Genomic DNA, 14,928 nt, shown 5'->3' with positions numbered 1-14,928 from the left:
CAGAATTCGTGGGACCTGATGGATTTTTTTTAAAACACAGCTGTGGATCATTCAGATAACACCACAGTATTAAGAATTGAGTGTATGCAAACCTTTGAAAAGGGTCATTTTTGTAAATTCAGCTATTTTTTTGTCTTGTGGACTATGCGTAAATGTATTTTATGTGAAATATCTCATTCAGGTCAGTACTAAATAAAAACTAACATTCATTTTGTATAATCGCTCGTATTTTGTTAAAAGAATTAACATTTTGCACATTCTGCAAGGTGTATGTAAACTTTTGACTTCAGCTGTAATTTTTGAATATAGTTATTGGTGTATGTAGTCAATCTGATCTGCATGACTGATTGCAGTTTTCACAGTTGACCTGTGACTGTTGCTTTATATGAAATGTGAAGTGTGTGCTTCAGGAAATGTTAATGTATTCAGACAAATTGTGCTTTGGTCACAATGAGTGGTTCAAGTTGCATGCATGTAGTGTAGAAAACCCTGATGGAATCCATCTTAAACCAGTTTCTGATAGTTTAAAAGGTTCTGCAGTGTTAAAACAAAGTCTCTAAAAAGGGTTTTTACAGTGATTCCATAGAAAAAAAACATTTTGGGTTTTGCAAAAAAAAAAAAAAAACATTTAGTGAATTGTTCTAAAGAAAGAAAGAAAGAAAGAAAGAACCCCTTTCCACTATAAAGAACCTTTTGTGGAATGGGAAGTTTCAATGGATGTTAAGGTTCTTCTTGGAAACATGCCAATAAAGAGTGTATCCTGTCTACTGACTGGATGATGGTCATAAGCTGCCCTGATGTTAGGTTACTAGTGGGTGCATCTTTATCAAGCTGGTGCTGGTAGACCACTTTGAACCAGCTACAGACCACCTACCATGTCCTAAAAACATTTAACACATCTTAAGCTGTTATTATCTGTTTTTTTTTTTTTTTCTGGCAGATATGACTTTATCAAGCTGATTTGTGTTGGTAAACCACTTTGAACCAGTTACAAACCAGCTAACATGCTCCCAAATACTGGTTTGATAAACAGCTGGTTAGTAGATAAAATAGCTAGTTTGTGCCTGTAGACCACTTTGAACCAACAACCTGAACTTCTTAAGTTGGCATGATCTGTTTGAGCTGTAGATGGTTTTGAGAAATTGCATTAATGACGTATCATCAAATCCAGCATGTTTTCTAAACTTTTTTTTCTTCTTCCTACAGAGCCGGGGCTCTAATAAGAGTGTGGTGTGTCAGAGTCCAGTGCCTGTGTTTGTGGATCAGGTGGAGCACGGCTCACTGGTCTCTCTAGATGCTCTGGAGGTCATGTCTGAGTGCGACATGCCCATCGCCTTCACCAGAGGCTCCCGTTCTCGAGCCAGTCTGCCTGTGGTCCGCTCTACTAACCAGACCAAGGATCGCTCACTAGGTATACACACTGATATGCACATACTAAATTATATGTAAAAACATACAGTTGAGGTCAAAAGTTTACATCCCCCTTTCAGAATCTGCAAAATGTTAACCATTTTCCTAAAATAAGAGGAATCATATAAAATGCATGTTATTGCATGTAAGATATGTTTACATATAGTCCACAAGAGAAAATAATAGTTGAGTTTTTAAAAATGACCAATTTAAAAGTTTACATCCCCTTGATTCTTAGTACTGTGCTGTTACCTGAATGATCCACAACTGTGTTTTTTGTTTACTGATAGTTGTTCATGAGTCCCTTGTTTGTCCTGAACAGTTAAACTGACTGCTGGTCTTCTACAAATTCTTTGGTTTTCCTGCATTTTTGTGTACTTGAACCTATTCCAACAATGACTGTATTATTTTGAGATCCATCTTTTCACACCGAGGACAACTGAGGTACTCATATGCAACTATTACAGAAGGTTTAAATGCTCACTGATGCTCCAGAAAGAAAAAACACACATTATGAGGGTGAAAACTTTTGAACAGATAGGACATTTTTCTTATTTTGCCTAAATATTGCATTTTTTTACTTTGTACTGACCTTCAGAGGCTACAGACGATAGTTACATGTTTCCTGGAAGACAAAGTGAAATGTACCCTGATCTTCAAATTCAGAAAGTAACCCTATGTTACTATTAGGTAGGGCTGCATTATTAACTGAAATAAATCTGTCACCTAAATCGTGTAGCCCTACTAGTAGCCACTTTAAAAACTATACAATACACATAGAATATATTTCTCGAGTTTAATTCAATTTTGTGAATGATGGGTGTTTGATTTCTGTGTAAATCTGCTGAGCTTTTTGTGGAGTTCTGTAAGCCTGTGAATGAGTGATCTCTTACTCTTGCTTTACTTTTTACCCGTCAACTGCTAAATGATTTAGTTGCAGAGTTAAAGCATCTGTGGAAGTATGTGTTTACTTAAGTTTGTCTGTCTGTCTCTTGTATTTAAGTTCAATGTCATAACAGCGAATTGGGCTCTGTCATTACCGCTTCATGTAATGGAAATATACGAGGCTCCGCAGCTGAAATTCATAGCCTGTACTTAACAACGTACAGGCGTATATTATAGCACAGACCCATGCTTGTGGACACACACACACACAGAAGTAAGACTCTTTTGCCAATGTACACACACACACACACACACACACACACACATTCACTAGCACACTCTGTATACTCCCTACATCCAGATAGAATGACGGTCAAACACACAGGCCTTGAAATGGGAGCCTTCTCTGGCTGCTCAACTCTGATTGGTTGGTTTAAATAAGGACCAGATGGAAAGACAGTTATAGGGAGAAAAAGTGTGTTCACTCAAACTATTCTCTCAAAATTCATCTCAGAACATAGATATAGACAGACCCAGAGAGAATAACTAGATGTTGTTTAATCAGGAAGGAACACAAAGACGAGGAGACGTGCATCTATAAAAGTGATTCAGCATCGACCCGCTTGCAGTAAGTCACTATTCTTCTAGTTCAGCAGTCTTAAGTTTCAGTCGTTGTCGAAAGATGTCGTCTTAGGTTTGTTATGTCTTTCTTTTGAAGTGTAGGTTCTGATAAAAATCAAATTTATTGTAACAAACTTATAAGCCTTGCTGAATATTTTGTAATTAAATTCAAATGTGTCATATTTTATTGCATGTTGACGTTTAGTCAGCAGTTTAATATTGTACAATTTGTATTTATTTACTTTATTCGCATTGCATCATGGGATGTGGAGTTCATGACTTCGTATAAGATGTTAAGTATGCAGTCTTTCAAATGCATTTTAGATTCAAATCAAAGTTGCAAATATCTGATTCAAAGCTGTTTGGTTTAGTTCATTGCTTAGTTCTCTTTTCTGAATTTTGAAAAATTGTTATCATTATCCTTTTTTATTGTTAGCTAAAACTATTAAAAGTCATTTTTAGTATTTTAAATAAAGCTTAAACATATATATATATATATATATATTTTTTTTTATGTTTAATAAAGTTTTTACTCTACATTTGTGCAGTTTTCAGTGGGTTAGTGATATTTTTTAAATATATATAAATTAATAAATAAATATTTTTTAAATGGGTTTTTATACAAAAACTGCTTTTTTATGTAAAATTCACTTTATAAAAGACCCACATTTCTAACTTTAATTCATGGGGATAACATGGATAATTGCACATGGTTTAGTGTAAGATTTTTGCCCATCTTTTGGAAAATCCAGTTTTAAAAGTAAAAAAACAACAACTACAAATAACTTCTACCAGTAGGTGGCTGCAGAGCTCCACTATTTGCTATTTGACCACCTGAAAGATATTTTTTCACAAGTTTTTTCAGTTGAATTCATATCTACAGTACAGACCAAAAGTTTGGACACACCTGAATGAGGTGTGTCCAAACTTTTGGTCTGTACTGTATACACACACACACACACACACACACACACACACACACACACACACACACACACACACACACACACACAAACACACACACACACACACACACACACACACACATTAATCTAGATCTGGAATTAATCTAGATTAATCTAGATTAAAATGGCTAATTTGAATTCGTCTGAAGGCATTCAGAATATGACTAAAACAAATAATGACTAAACATGTTACACCGTACTTTTATTTTGACAGGTTGCCGTGAAGTTTCTGTGTATACAGTATGACATGATGCGAGTTTTCTCAAATGAAACGGTAAAAGTGACACTCACAGCAGTTTTGGAGATTGAGTTTATCTGTTCATGTGAGATGCAAATGCCAAAAATTACCGGGAGCGTCACGTGTGTTTCAGTATGCGTGTAGTAAAAGCGCGTCTCCACCATTCATAGTATGAATTTCATACACACAGCTAGGCAAACGGAACATACCGGATTCATATTAAAACGGTCTTTTTGCATTTCAGTTTTCACAGACACTAGTCCATATCGCGATTTGAATTAAGTGACAGACCATATTTGATTTATGAATCCAAAAAACGACGAATTTACGTGGCATTTCGCGCTATAATAAATTCGGTTTTTATGAATGAAGGACGACGTGATCCCGTCTGTGTTTTGGCGGAGGAGACATAAATGCGCGACCATATTCTATAGTCTTTGGTATACATCCGCTTTAAACTATCAAGGTGAAAGTCATCATAGCTTACGTAGTTTAGACCCAGCTCCCAACCCAATTTTGAGAATAGATTAACGGCGATATTTTTTTTATCGCCCGATAAAAGTCTCACGTTAACGCAGCACGTTAACGCCGATAACGGCCCACCACTAATATATATATATATATATATATTAGATTCTAAACATAAATGCAGTTGAGAAATGTTGCTTTGGCAACTAGCTGAAATAAAATGTAAGTTAAAGCTGAAGTGAAATAAAAGGAAAGTAAAAAATATAAAATAAATAAATAAAGTGGCAAAAGAACAAAACAAAAATATTAAAACATTTAACTAAAATTAAAACTGAAGATATAAAAATAAAAGCTTATTCAAAATATAAATGAATGATGTAATAGTATATAAATAATACTAAAATAACACTGATCCTTATGGAGAAAATGAACAGAAAAATACTAGAAAGGTAGGAGGTTACTTTCGTTGTACAGCCTTTGAACAACAAGACAGTAGGGTGATATAAGAATACATTGGCAATTAGAATGAATTAACTTTTTCCACAGTAAACAGTATGAATGAAGATGATTGAAATGTCTCATGTGGTTGTATATAAAATTCATACAATTAGAAACCTTTTCTTCTGAGGGTTTTCGAGTTTGGCTGAACGAGTTTGTATGTGAATGTGGTGAAAGCAGTCATTCAGATGTGGCTTGGCATTTTGCCCAAGGTGCTCGGCTGAATTATGTGCTGATGATTGTTTGATGCTCAGTAATTAGTTATTAATGTTGGTCATTATTGTGAAATTGTAGGGTAGCATTTCAGAGACTGTTCCAAACCAAAGTGAGTCTACTGTCTACATGAGAATCTAAGTAGTTCCACAATGTCTGATGAAGTGCACTAGACACGAAAATCTGCTAATGCAATTCATGTAATAGTGTATTTTGTGCAGCACTGAATGGAATAAGCGTGTTTATAATAGACTCCTGTCTTTTGGGATCTCACAATTTTGAAGTCAAAAGCCATTCTTGATTTAGATATATAGAAAAAATCATCCTTTTTAGTCTTTACAAAGTGAGTGGCACAATATTAAAGGGGTCATGAACTGCCTTTTAAAAAATCTTGGACTGTTCTCTGAGGTCCATTTATAAAGTTATAATATTCTTACATCAAAAAACATCATAATTTAGAAGTAATAAGCTATTTTCTGTTATGTTTTGACCCCCCTCTGTTTGAAAAGGTATGGAGGATCGTAGTAAACACTGGTATGATTGGCTAATAGTTGTGTATGTTTGACAGTCTACATCCTTCATAGATGGACGCTGTTGTAATTTAGATTAATAACTCATAAATACACACATTGTCTTTTAGTTTCAATCTTTCTGAAACTTCTGCAACAAATTGTGCCTTGTTTGTCAACGAATCTGTGGCAAAATGAAAAAGTGAACAAAGGACCAAGTTCTTAACGACGTGGTCTGGAATTTCATTAAAAATAAAGTTCATAGACTATTTTCTAATAATAGGGACCAGACACTACTTGACACTGCACAGCGTCTTTGTCTTTGTTGTCTTTATCATTTGGTTTCTGCGTAGAACGGTTTGCATATCTCATTATTTACACTACATGTGCAAATCGATAGGCGGGGCTAAACAGGCATTGATGACGAAGCAGGTGCTGATCTTGTTCTGTAAAGGCAGTGTTTAGCCACACTGGCTTCAATAAAAGCTGTTGTTAGACTAACAAGAAAGTCTTGAGTTCTGCAAACTTATTTTAAACAAACTCAAAAAAGGATGCTTTTATAGTACAGTGACCTCTTGAATGTCAAAAGATCAAGGGAATTTTGATTTCTCAGTTCATAACCCATTTAAAACAACAAATGTGACCCTGGACCACAAAACCATGGTCTGGTCTTATGCAGCACTGGTATATTTGTAGCAGTAGCCAAAAATACCTTGTATGGGTCAAATGATCGATTTTTCTTTTATGCCAAGTAATATTAGGATATTAAGAAAAGATATTTTATAAATTTCCTTCTGTAAATATATCAGTTTTTGATTAATAATATGCATTGCTAGAACTTCATTTGGCAACTTTATTGGCGGTTTTCTCAAAATGTTGATTTTTTTGTACCTTCAGATTCCAGATTTTCAAATAGTTGTGTCTTGACCAAATATTGTACCATCCTAACAAACCATATGTCAATGGAAAGCTTATTTATTTAGTTTTCAGAAGATGTATGAATCTTAATTTCGTAAAAATTATCCTTATGACTGGATTTTGTGGTCCAGGGTCACTGCATTTCTTGCTCACAGTTTGAGGACAAAACATGTTATTAAATTCAAATTTAGAGAATCAGTTTTTGAAATTTGTGAACTGATTTGTGAGATGAATCCATTTTCAAATGTTTTTACTGAGCTGTTTTCATCTCTATTAATGATACATGCAACACGTGCAATTCATGTCTCTTATTCAGCCAGAATTTTTCAGTATTCTTAGAGACATCATATAGTTGCTGCCTTCCTTTTGGAACAATTGTATATAGTTTGTACTCAAAAAAGTGAGTTCTTCACTGTGTAAACATCCAACATGCTTTCTACAATCAACATGCAAATCTGGTTTGGCTACATGTATGATTGTATGGAGTGGAAATGTAGTACCTGCAGGAGTGAACGTTACATATGAGCGCTGTCATCTTGTTTCTGTGTTTGGTTTCTGTTTGATTGGCAGTTTCGTAGTAACCACTGGAGGTTTGCAGGCTGGTTTTCCAGACATCAACACAGCCTGTTTACAAGCACAGCAAATGCTCATATTCACATTTATTCAGGAGCTGATGCAATTAGGAACGTGGGAGTTTGGTAGAGTCAGTTTTGTTTGTGATTTCTCACATTTTGAGAGTTTTTTAATTTGCTTTTCTTGTCAAAATCACTGTCTTCACATAATCATCTATCTAGCCACCTGTCTGTCTGTCTCTTAAATTATAATATAAAATTATATTGTGCTTAATTTTTTTCAACCTTGAATCTGTTTGCAAAATTAACTTTACAGTGTATTTCTTTACAACACACATAACAACCATTTGCACATACTGTCTCACCTACCAAGCCAACATGGAGCTACACGTTTCACAAATATGCATTCATATAGTGTCTTCTGAACACGTGACAAACATAAAACTCCCTCCATCTGTCCCAGGACATTCTACCACACCCACATGCTCTTCCCACCAGATTTTACACACCCACACATACAACTGGGTGGATCCCTCAGAGTATCATGGAGGAACAGAAATTTGGCTAATTCATATGTACAAATGCATGATGTATTAGTGCCATATCAGACATTATCCGATAATACAAATATTTTAATATCTTAATAACACTGGTAAATGTAATTTCTAGCATTTTAGATACTGTACATGATGCCTACACTCACTCAGTTGCATGCTCCAGTAATGTTGTGAACTTTTCTAATCCTGTTTTTTCATGTTTCCTCTCTGTTTTTCTTTTCAGGGGTGTTGTATCTGCAGTATGGAGATGACACAAAGCAGATACGCATGCCTAATGAGATAACGAGTGTGGATACAATCAGAGCTCTGTTCGTTAGTGCCTTCCCTCATCAGCTCAACATGAAGATGCTGGAGTCGCCCAGCACCGCCATCTACGTGAAAGACGAGACCAGGAATGTTTACTATGAACTCACTGATGTCAGGTGAGTATGTGTGCATCGGGTTCAGCCTCCTTAAAGTTTTAAAAGCTTACTATCTTCCTTCCTCATTCCACATGGCCTGCTTCCTCTAGTTCTGTGACATCACTTAACAAAGGAAGTGACCTTCTTGGAGGTCCAAGTGCACCTCTGTTTCCTTTTCTATTGCCTTTTCCTTGAGAACCAACTCAGTAATCAAATCTCATGCATTAGTTTAACAGGAAATGTGTAGCTGCTGAAGTTGAAAATAAATGTTCTGTCCTCATTTACCCACCCTTATGTTGTTCCCAACCTGTAAAGCTTTCTTTCAGCTTGTGGAACTTAAACTGAGATGTTTAGCGGAATGTTCATCGTGCTTTTTCTAAGTTAAAAGACAAAACAAACAAACAAAAGTGGTCAATAGCACTAGTGCATTAAATTCCAAAACTTTTGATAGCTTATGATAGCTTTTTGTGACGAAATTTAAGTTTGCTGAAAAATACTCTGTCATGGCTCTCAAATCTTATATGTGAAAGCGAATAAATGCTGGCAGACTTCATTTTTGGGGCTGAATTATTACCTTAATATGGAACTATTGCTGTGAAACTCTTCAGTAATAATTCTTTGAGGCAATCTCGCCTGTAAATAAGCCATTCTTGCTCACATACACATGGACAGAAGATTATATTTAGATTTAATTTGAACAGAATTACAGTCTCAGACTTTAAAATACCTCACAGAGTTTGTTTCTCTGACTTTAAACCAATAAACACAACTGTCTATCATACATCACCCACCAGCACAGCTAATGTTAACATACCACTTATGTCACACTTCAAACAAACACTCCCACATTTCTTTCGCTCTCATTTTGTGGTCTTTTATCTTTCTCTTCACCCTCAGCCAGTCTCCAAACACTTACATGCACATTGCTTTCCTTACCATATCTCTTTACCTATTTACAGAATTATGAGTGAACCACAACACTTTCTCAGTTGGGAATCATGTTTGAACGACCCATGTAATGAGTACTGAAGTTTTGTGACTTTTAGTCCTTGTCTTTTAATGCTAGTATATTGCTAAAAGTTGTCAAAATTAATTTCTAGTAGATATACACCACCGGGAAGGTTTTTGTATTCTCAAAACAGTAATATTATGAAATATTACAATGACTAACCCTATTGACCCTTCAGTTCGTCCCACCCAAACTGTTTCAGTAGGACATATGTCAATATATGACAGAATCATGTGGCCGTCAGCCGTCTAACCTGACCAATTAAACCTAAAATTAATCATTGACTTTGTTGCCTCAGATCTAATGAGACTATAAATATTGACTCATATGCGTATTGTCCTATGTAGACAGAGGAGCAGTCCGTCTCCTTACATTTTCATGGTTATGTAACTTGTACTTTGATACAACTCCTTTTTTATCAAGGCTGTAAATCTGAATTACAGCCACATGACCACATATCAGAATTAAAAAAAAAATGCTCACGTCACTTTACACAACTAGGTTTCAGACACAAACAGATTATGAGCAATCCAGGTAGACAGAGACTTAAAAACATAGATGAGACAAAATTGGTTACTTAGTAGACAGTTAATGTTTTCGCTCAATGCTGTATTAGTAAATCATTCTTGGACCTAGAGAGAATTGAAGTCTGGACATTAACGGACATCTCAGATCCACCATGGATCTTGTCACTGAGAGCCGTGGCTTCTCACCTCCATCTCCAGTTTCTCGTGCCGACTCGCCTGTGTCTCTCAGCGAATCGCTTTATTCTCGTGATTCCTTTGACCTTTCTCGCTGTCACTCTCCGCTTTCACGTGTTGACATCTCCTCAGCCCTGGTGCACCCTGTTGTGGCAGAGCTGAGGGGCCGACCCTCAGGGCACCGTGCCCGACCTCGTTCGGACGGTGACGTTTGGTCTTTTTATGTAACTGATGTGGATTTCTCCCAACATAGGAGCATCACAGATCACTCCTGCCTGAAAGTGTACCATAAGGATCCAGCGCACGCCTTCAGTCATGGAGCCCGGCCAAGCAATGGAGACGCAAGGGTGAGTGCCAACCTAGTGTAGACATTTTTGTTAAGACAAGAGAAATCTTCTTCTGAAAAATTAAGCGTGTCTGGATTTGGATTTGGTCCTCATGTTGTGAAATGTATAACTGTGATAGAAATACTTCAGACTTCCATGTTGGAAGTCAGAACAGATACATAATACTCAAGCAGAGCAGTGGATAAATGAAAATATGTATTCATTTTTGAAGTTTGGTGCAGTTGAGAGCTTTGTTTGGCTAGTTTATCTTAAGGATGGGTCTGGATAGTTAACAAATTGCTTAACAACCAACTTGTGAGGTTTACTAGTCTATTTACACTAGTGTTTGAAGGGTTACTCCACTTCAAAATGCAAATTTTGTCATTAATCATTTACCCCCATGTCGTTCCAAACCCCTAAAAGCTTAGTTCTTCTTCGGAACACAATTTAAGATATTTTGGATGAAAACCAGGAGCTTTGGGGCTGTCCCATTGACTGCCAAGTAAATAACACTGTCTAGGCCCAGAAAAGTATGAAAGACGTTGTCAAAATAGTCCATTTGCCGAATTGAATAAAGTTGTTATTTTAGTTTTCTTTGCTTACAAAAAGTAATCTCGTAGCTTCGTAAAATGAAGGTTGAACCACTGATGGCAGATGGACTATTTTGACAACGTCTTTCATACTTTTCCAAGCCTTGACAGCAGGGTTGGGGTCAATTCAGGAATGAACTCAACAATTCCAATTCAAAGAAGGAAATGGAATTGGAATTGGAATTCAACAACAATTACAGGAAACAGAGTTGGAATTGAATTGGAATTACAGGAAGTGGAATTAAATTCAGGGAAATTCCACTGAATTCCGTTTATTGCTGTTTCCGAGCATTTATTTGTGATTACATTTAGAGACATAAATTTTAACTTTATTTATGATGCTTTACAAATACCATGTATTAAATAGTGTTGATCAAATGCAAGTAAATAAAAATGAGAACTGTACATTATGAATTAATTATTCAATGACAGTGGTGATAAGTTTGTGGATGTACTATACATTCAATATATGATTACCACATAATATATGTCTCAACTCACAAAAAAATGAGTCATGTTCATTCATGTATTTCATTCACTTTTTATTGCATCGAATTATCATCATTTCCTGAAATTTGGCATGTGAAATGATCACGCTTAACATACTAAACATACAGTACTTTGTATTTCTTTTATATGTTTGTTGTTTATGTGATTTACAATATTTTATGTACTATAAACTATTAAGCAAATCAAGTCAAATTATTTTATTTAGCAACTCAAGTGGAATTTAGTGGAATTTATTTGAATTCAATTCTGTTTCCTGGCATTCCAATTCAATTCCAGTTCCATTTCCTGTCAGCTGCATGCAATTCCAATTCCAATTCCATTCCAGGAAGTGAATTGGAATTTACCATTCATTCTCAATTCAATTCATGAATGGCCCCAACCCTGCTTGACAGTGTTATTTACTTGCCAGTCAATGGGACAGCCCCAAAGCTCTTGGTTTTCATCCAGAATATCTTAAATTGTGTTCCGAAGATGAACAAAGTTTTATGGGTTTGGAATGACATGGGGTAAGTAATGTATGACAAAATCATTTTGGGGTGGAGTAACCCTTCAAAGGTTTGAGGACAGTGAGATTTTTAACTGTTTTGAAAGAGCCCCTTATGTTTACCAAGGCTGGATTGATTTTGATCAATAATAGAGTAACAGAGTAAAAAACATAAATATTCAATTTAAAATAATTTGTTTTCTGTTTGATTGTATTTTAAAATGTAATTTCTTTCAGTGATAGCAAACCTAAATTTCAAGCAACGATTGCTTCAGTCTCACATCCTTGAGAAATCATTCCAATATGCTGATTTGGTGCTCAAGAAATATTCTTTTTATTATCAGTGCTGAAAACTGTTGTGCTGCTTACATTTTTTTGGAAATAAAAACTATGATTTTTTTTTTCAAGATTTTTTGAAAAAATAGGAAGTTCAAAAGAACAGCATTTATTTGAAATATAATTTTTTGTTGCATTATAAATGTCTTTATTGTGACTTTTGATTGATATAATGCATCCTTGCTAAATGAAAAATATTTATTTCTTTAAAAAACAAACAAAGTAATTTATTTGGGAATATTTATTTACTGTAAACAAATTAAAAAATCAAACGTTTTTCAGTTTTAATGCTACAAGCGCTACCTGGTCTCATGACAAAAACATACCTGTGGGAACGTTTTCGCAAGACTCAAAATATGTACCAATAAGTACATATCACTGCAATTTCTAACAGAAATGTCTGCTAGAGGCAGTAAAGCAGCAAGCACTTGTAATCATTTTCGTACACAGACATAATATTTCTTGGTAGCTCAGCTGGCACAGAACTAGACTTAGGATGCGGAATCCTTGGGTACAAATCCTGTGAAAAATATGACTCACGATGAAAGAGCTGAAAGATGAGAAATCGAAAAACAAGCTAAAATGGCATACTTACGATTGCGATTTTACATCACATTCACTTTTGTTCATACTATCGGGTACAATATGTACGTTCATCTGTTTCGGGGGAAAAAAATAACGCTCCTATAGCGCCACGTCCCGCGAAAATGCTCCCACAGGTACGTTTTCGTAATGAGACCAGGTAGCAACCAGGCATCAAACAAGCAAATAAAAAACAGTTAACTAAATGTAAAAATAGGAGAAATGAGAATGTACAATATCAGCTGATAAATAACCAGTATCAATTCATACTAATAAATAAAATCCCTAATATCGGCCAACAACCGATATTATTCTGATATATGTCATGTGTCTGGTAGACACGACCCTTATCCAGTCTAATTATAGAGTGCTTCCCTACTTGTTCGAACAGCCAACTAACTGCTTGATTTTGAAAATATGCTCTTTTGCAGATCCTCTGTAATGCCCACGTGTTGCCATTTTTCATTTTTTGGCATGCTCGGAAGAATGAATGAACTGAGGGCATTATTTAAATAACAGGTCCCTTCCCGGCCTCCCCTTTTCTGTTTGGGCGTCTCCAGGGGTCCCTATGCTCTTCACAGTTAGAGTCACCCCCACCCCGGTCACCCTATTTCAATCCTTTCATGTCCGTCTTTGTCCCCCGGGCCTAATTTCAGGGGGATTGGATCAGGATTGAAGCAGAATTGGTGGAAGCACTGAATAGAAAGCAAAGGCTTTTTCCTCATTCCTTTTCCACCCATAATCCCCTCTAATCTCTTGCCATGCCGGCCCTGTTTGTTTGGCGGAGATGTAACGGAAATTAGATTGCAAGGCTTTCATTTTCTCTCTGTGTTTCCCCAAATTTAACAAGGTAGCCCCAGACTTTTGTCTGTGGTAATCCCTGGTCTGGCTTTGACCAACTCGCACAGCTAATATGCATTTGATTAGAGCTTTAGACGCTGCCATAAGAGCCCTTAAGGGAAGTTGTAGAAGTTCCAGGAAGTGAAGGACTTTACTCAATATATTTTGTTTGATTTTTCTTATTAACATTTCATGTCGCTTTTTGGAGTATGCGTGCAAAGTTAGAAGTTGAAAGGCTTATTGTTTGTGTCACGTTTCCGTGTCTAAGTGGATTAAACTATGCTGTGTGATGACTTACAGTTGTATACGTACACACGGGAGAGAGAGAAAGAATACAAAAGAGCGAGAACACATTGTTCAGACAGTTGCCAAAGTTCACAGAAGCATTTGTCTTTGTAGCAGTTTACAAAGAAGTCAAGATACATTAAAAGTAAAGCTTTGTTTGTTGTCCTCTAGTTCAGTTACAAGTTAGAACAATAGTAACACATGTAACAAGTCAAGGAAAATATAATCAGCAAGAAATTTCACAACATAGTTGTGTTTAGGTGAGTGAAGTTCCTGGTCGCTGTTTAAAAGCCTGTTCCACCTTAAAGAGGTTATTGCATAACAGCTATCAAGGCTTTAAGTTTTGTCAAGTTCTCACATGCTTTACCATGTGACTGACACGGATCATGGATTTGAAGCCCAGCTCAAATTGTGTGTCTGTAAAAACACAGCAGGCACTTCGCACGAACACAATACAAAATAAGACCAGAAGAATTTAATATATGTATTCTGCAACCAATGATTAATGAAATAAGTTGCTTAACTATCAGTAAATAATTTTTTACCCTTTTGGAGGCTGCAGTTTTTGCAACCCTGTTAGCAGAATTTGAGATGTCTAATAGTCACAATAGATATTGAAATAAAACATTTAACAGAGATCACAAATAAATTGTCAAAATGCATCAAATGTAAATATATAGTTTAAAAAACTGCATCAGTAGCAACCAACAGGGTGTACGTATATACAAAATGCGTGTTGTTTTATATTAAGTACTGACTTGAATAAGATATTTCACATAAAATGCATTTACAAATAGTCCACCTAAGAAAATAATAGTTAAATTTATAGAAATTACCCTTTTCAAAAGTTTACATACACTTGATTTGTTAAATGTGTTGTTTTTTGTTGTTTTGTTTAGTGATAGTTGTTCATGAGTCCCTTGTTTATCCTGAACAGTTAAACTGCCCGCTCTTCAAAAAAAAAAAAAAAAAAAACTATCAGGTACCACAAATTTTGTGGTTTTTCAGCA

This window comes from Garra rufa, chromosome 2, assembly GCF_049309525.1.
Source record: "Garra rufa chromosome 2, GarRuf1.0, whole genome shotgun sequence".
Classification (NCBI taxonomy): domain Eukaryota; kingdom Metazoa; phylum Chordata; class Actinopteri; order Cypriniformes; family Cyprinidae; genus Garra; species Garra rufa.
The sequence above is the reverse complement of the archived record's forward strand: the minus strand, read 5'-3'. Positions refer to the sequence as shown.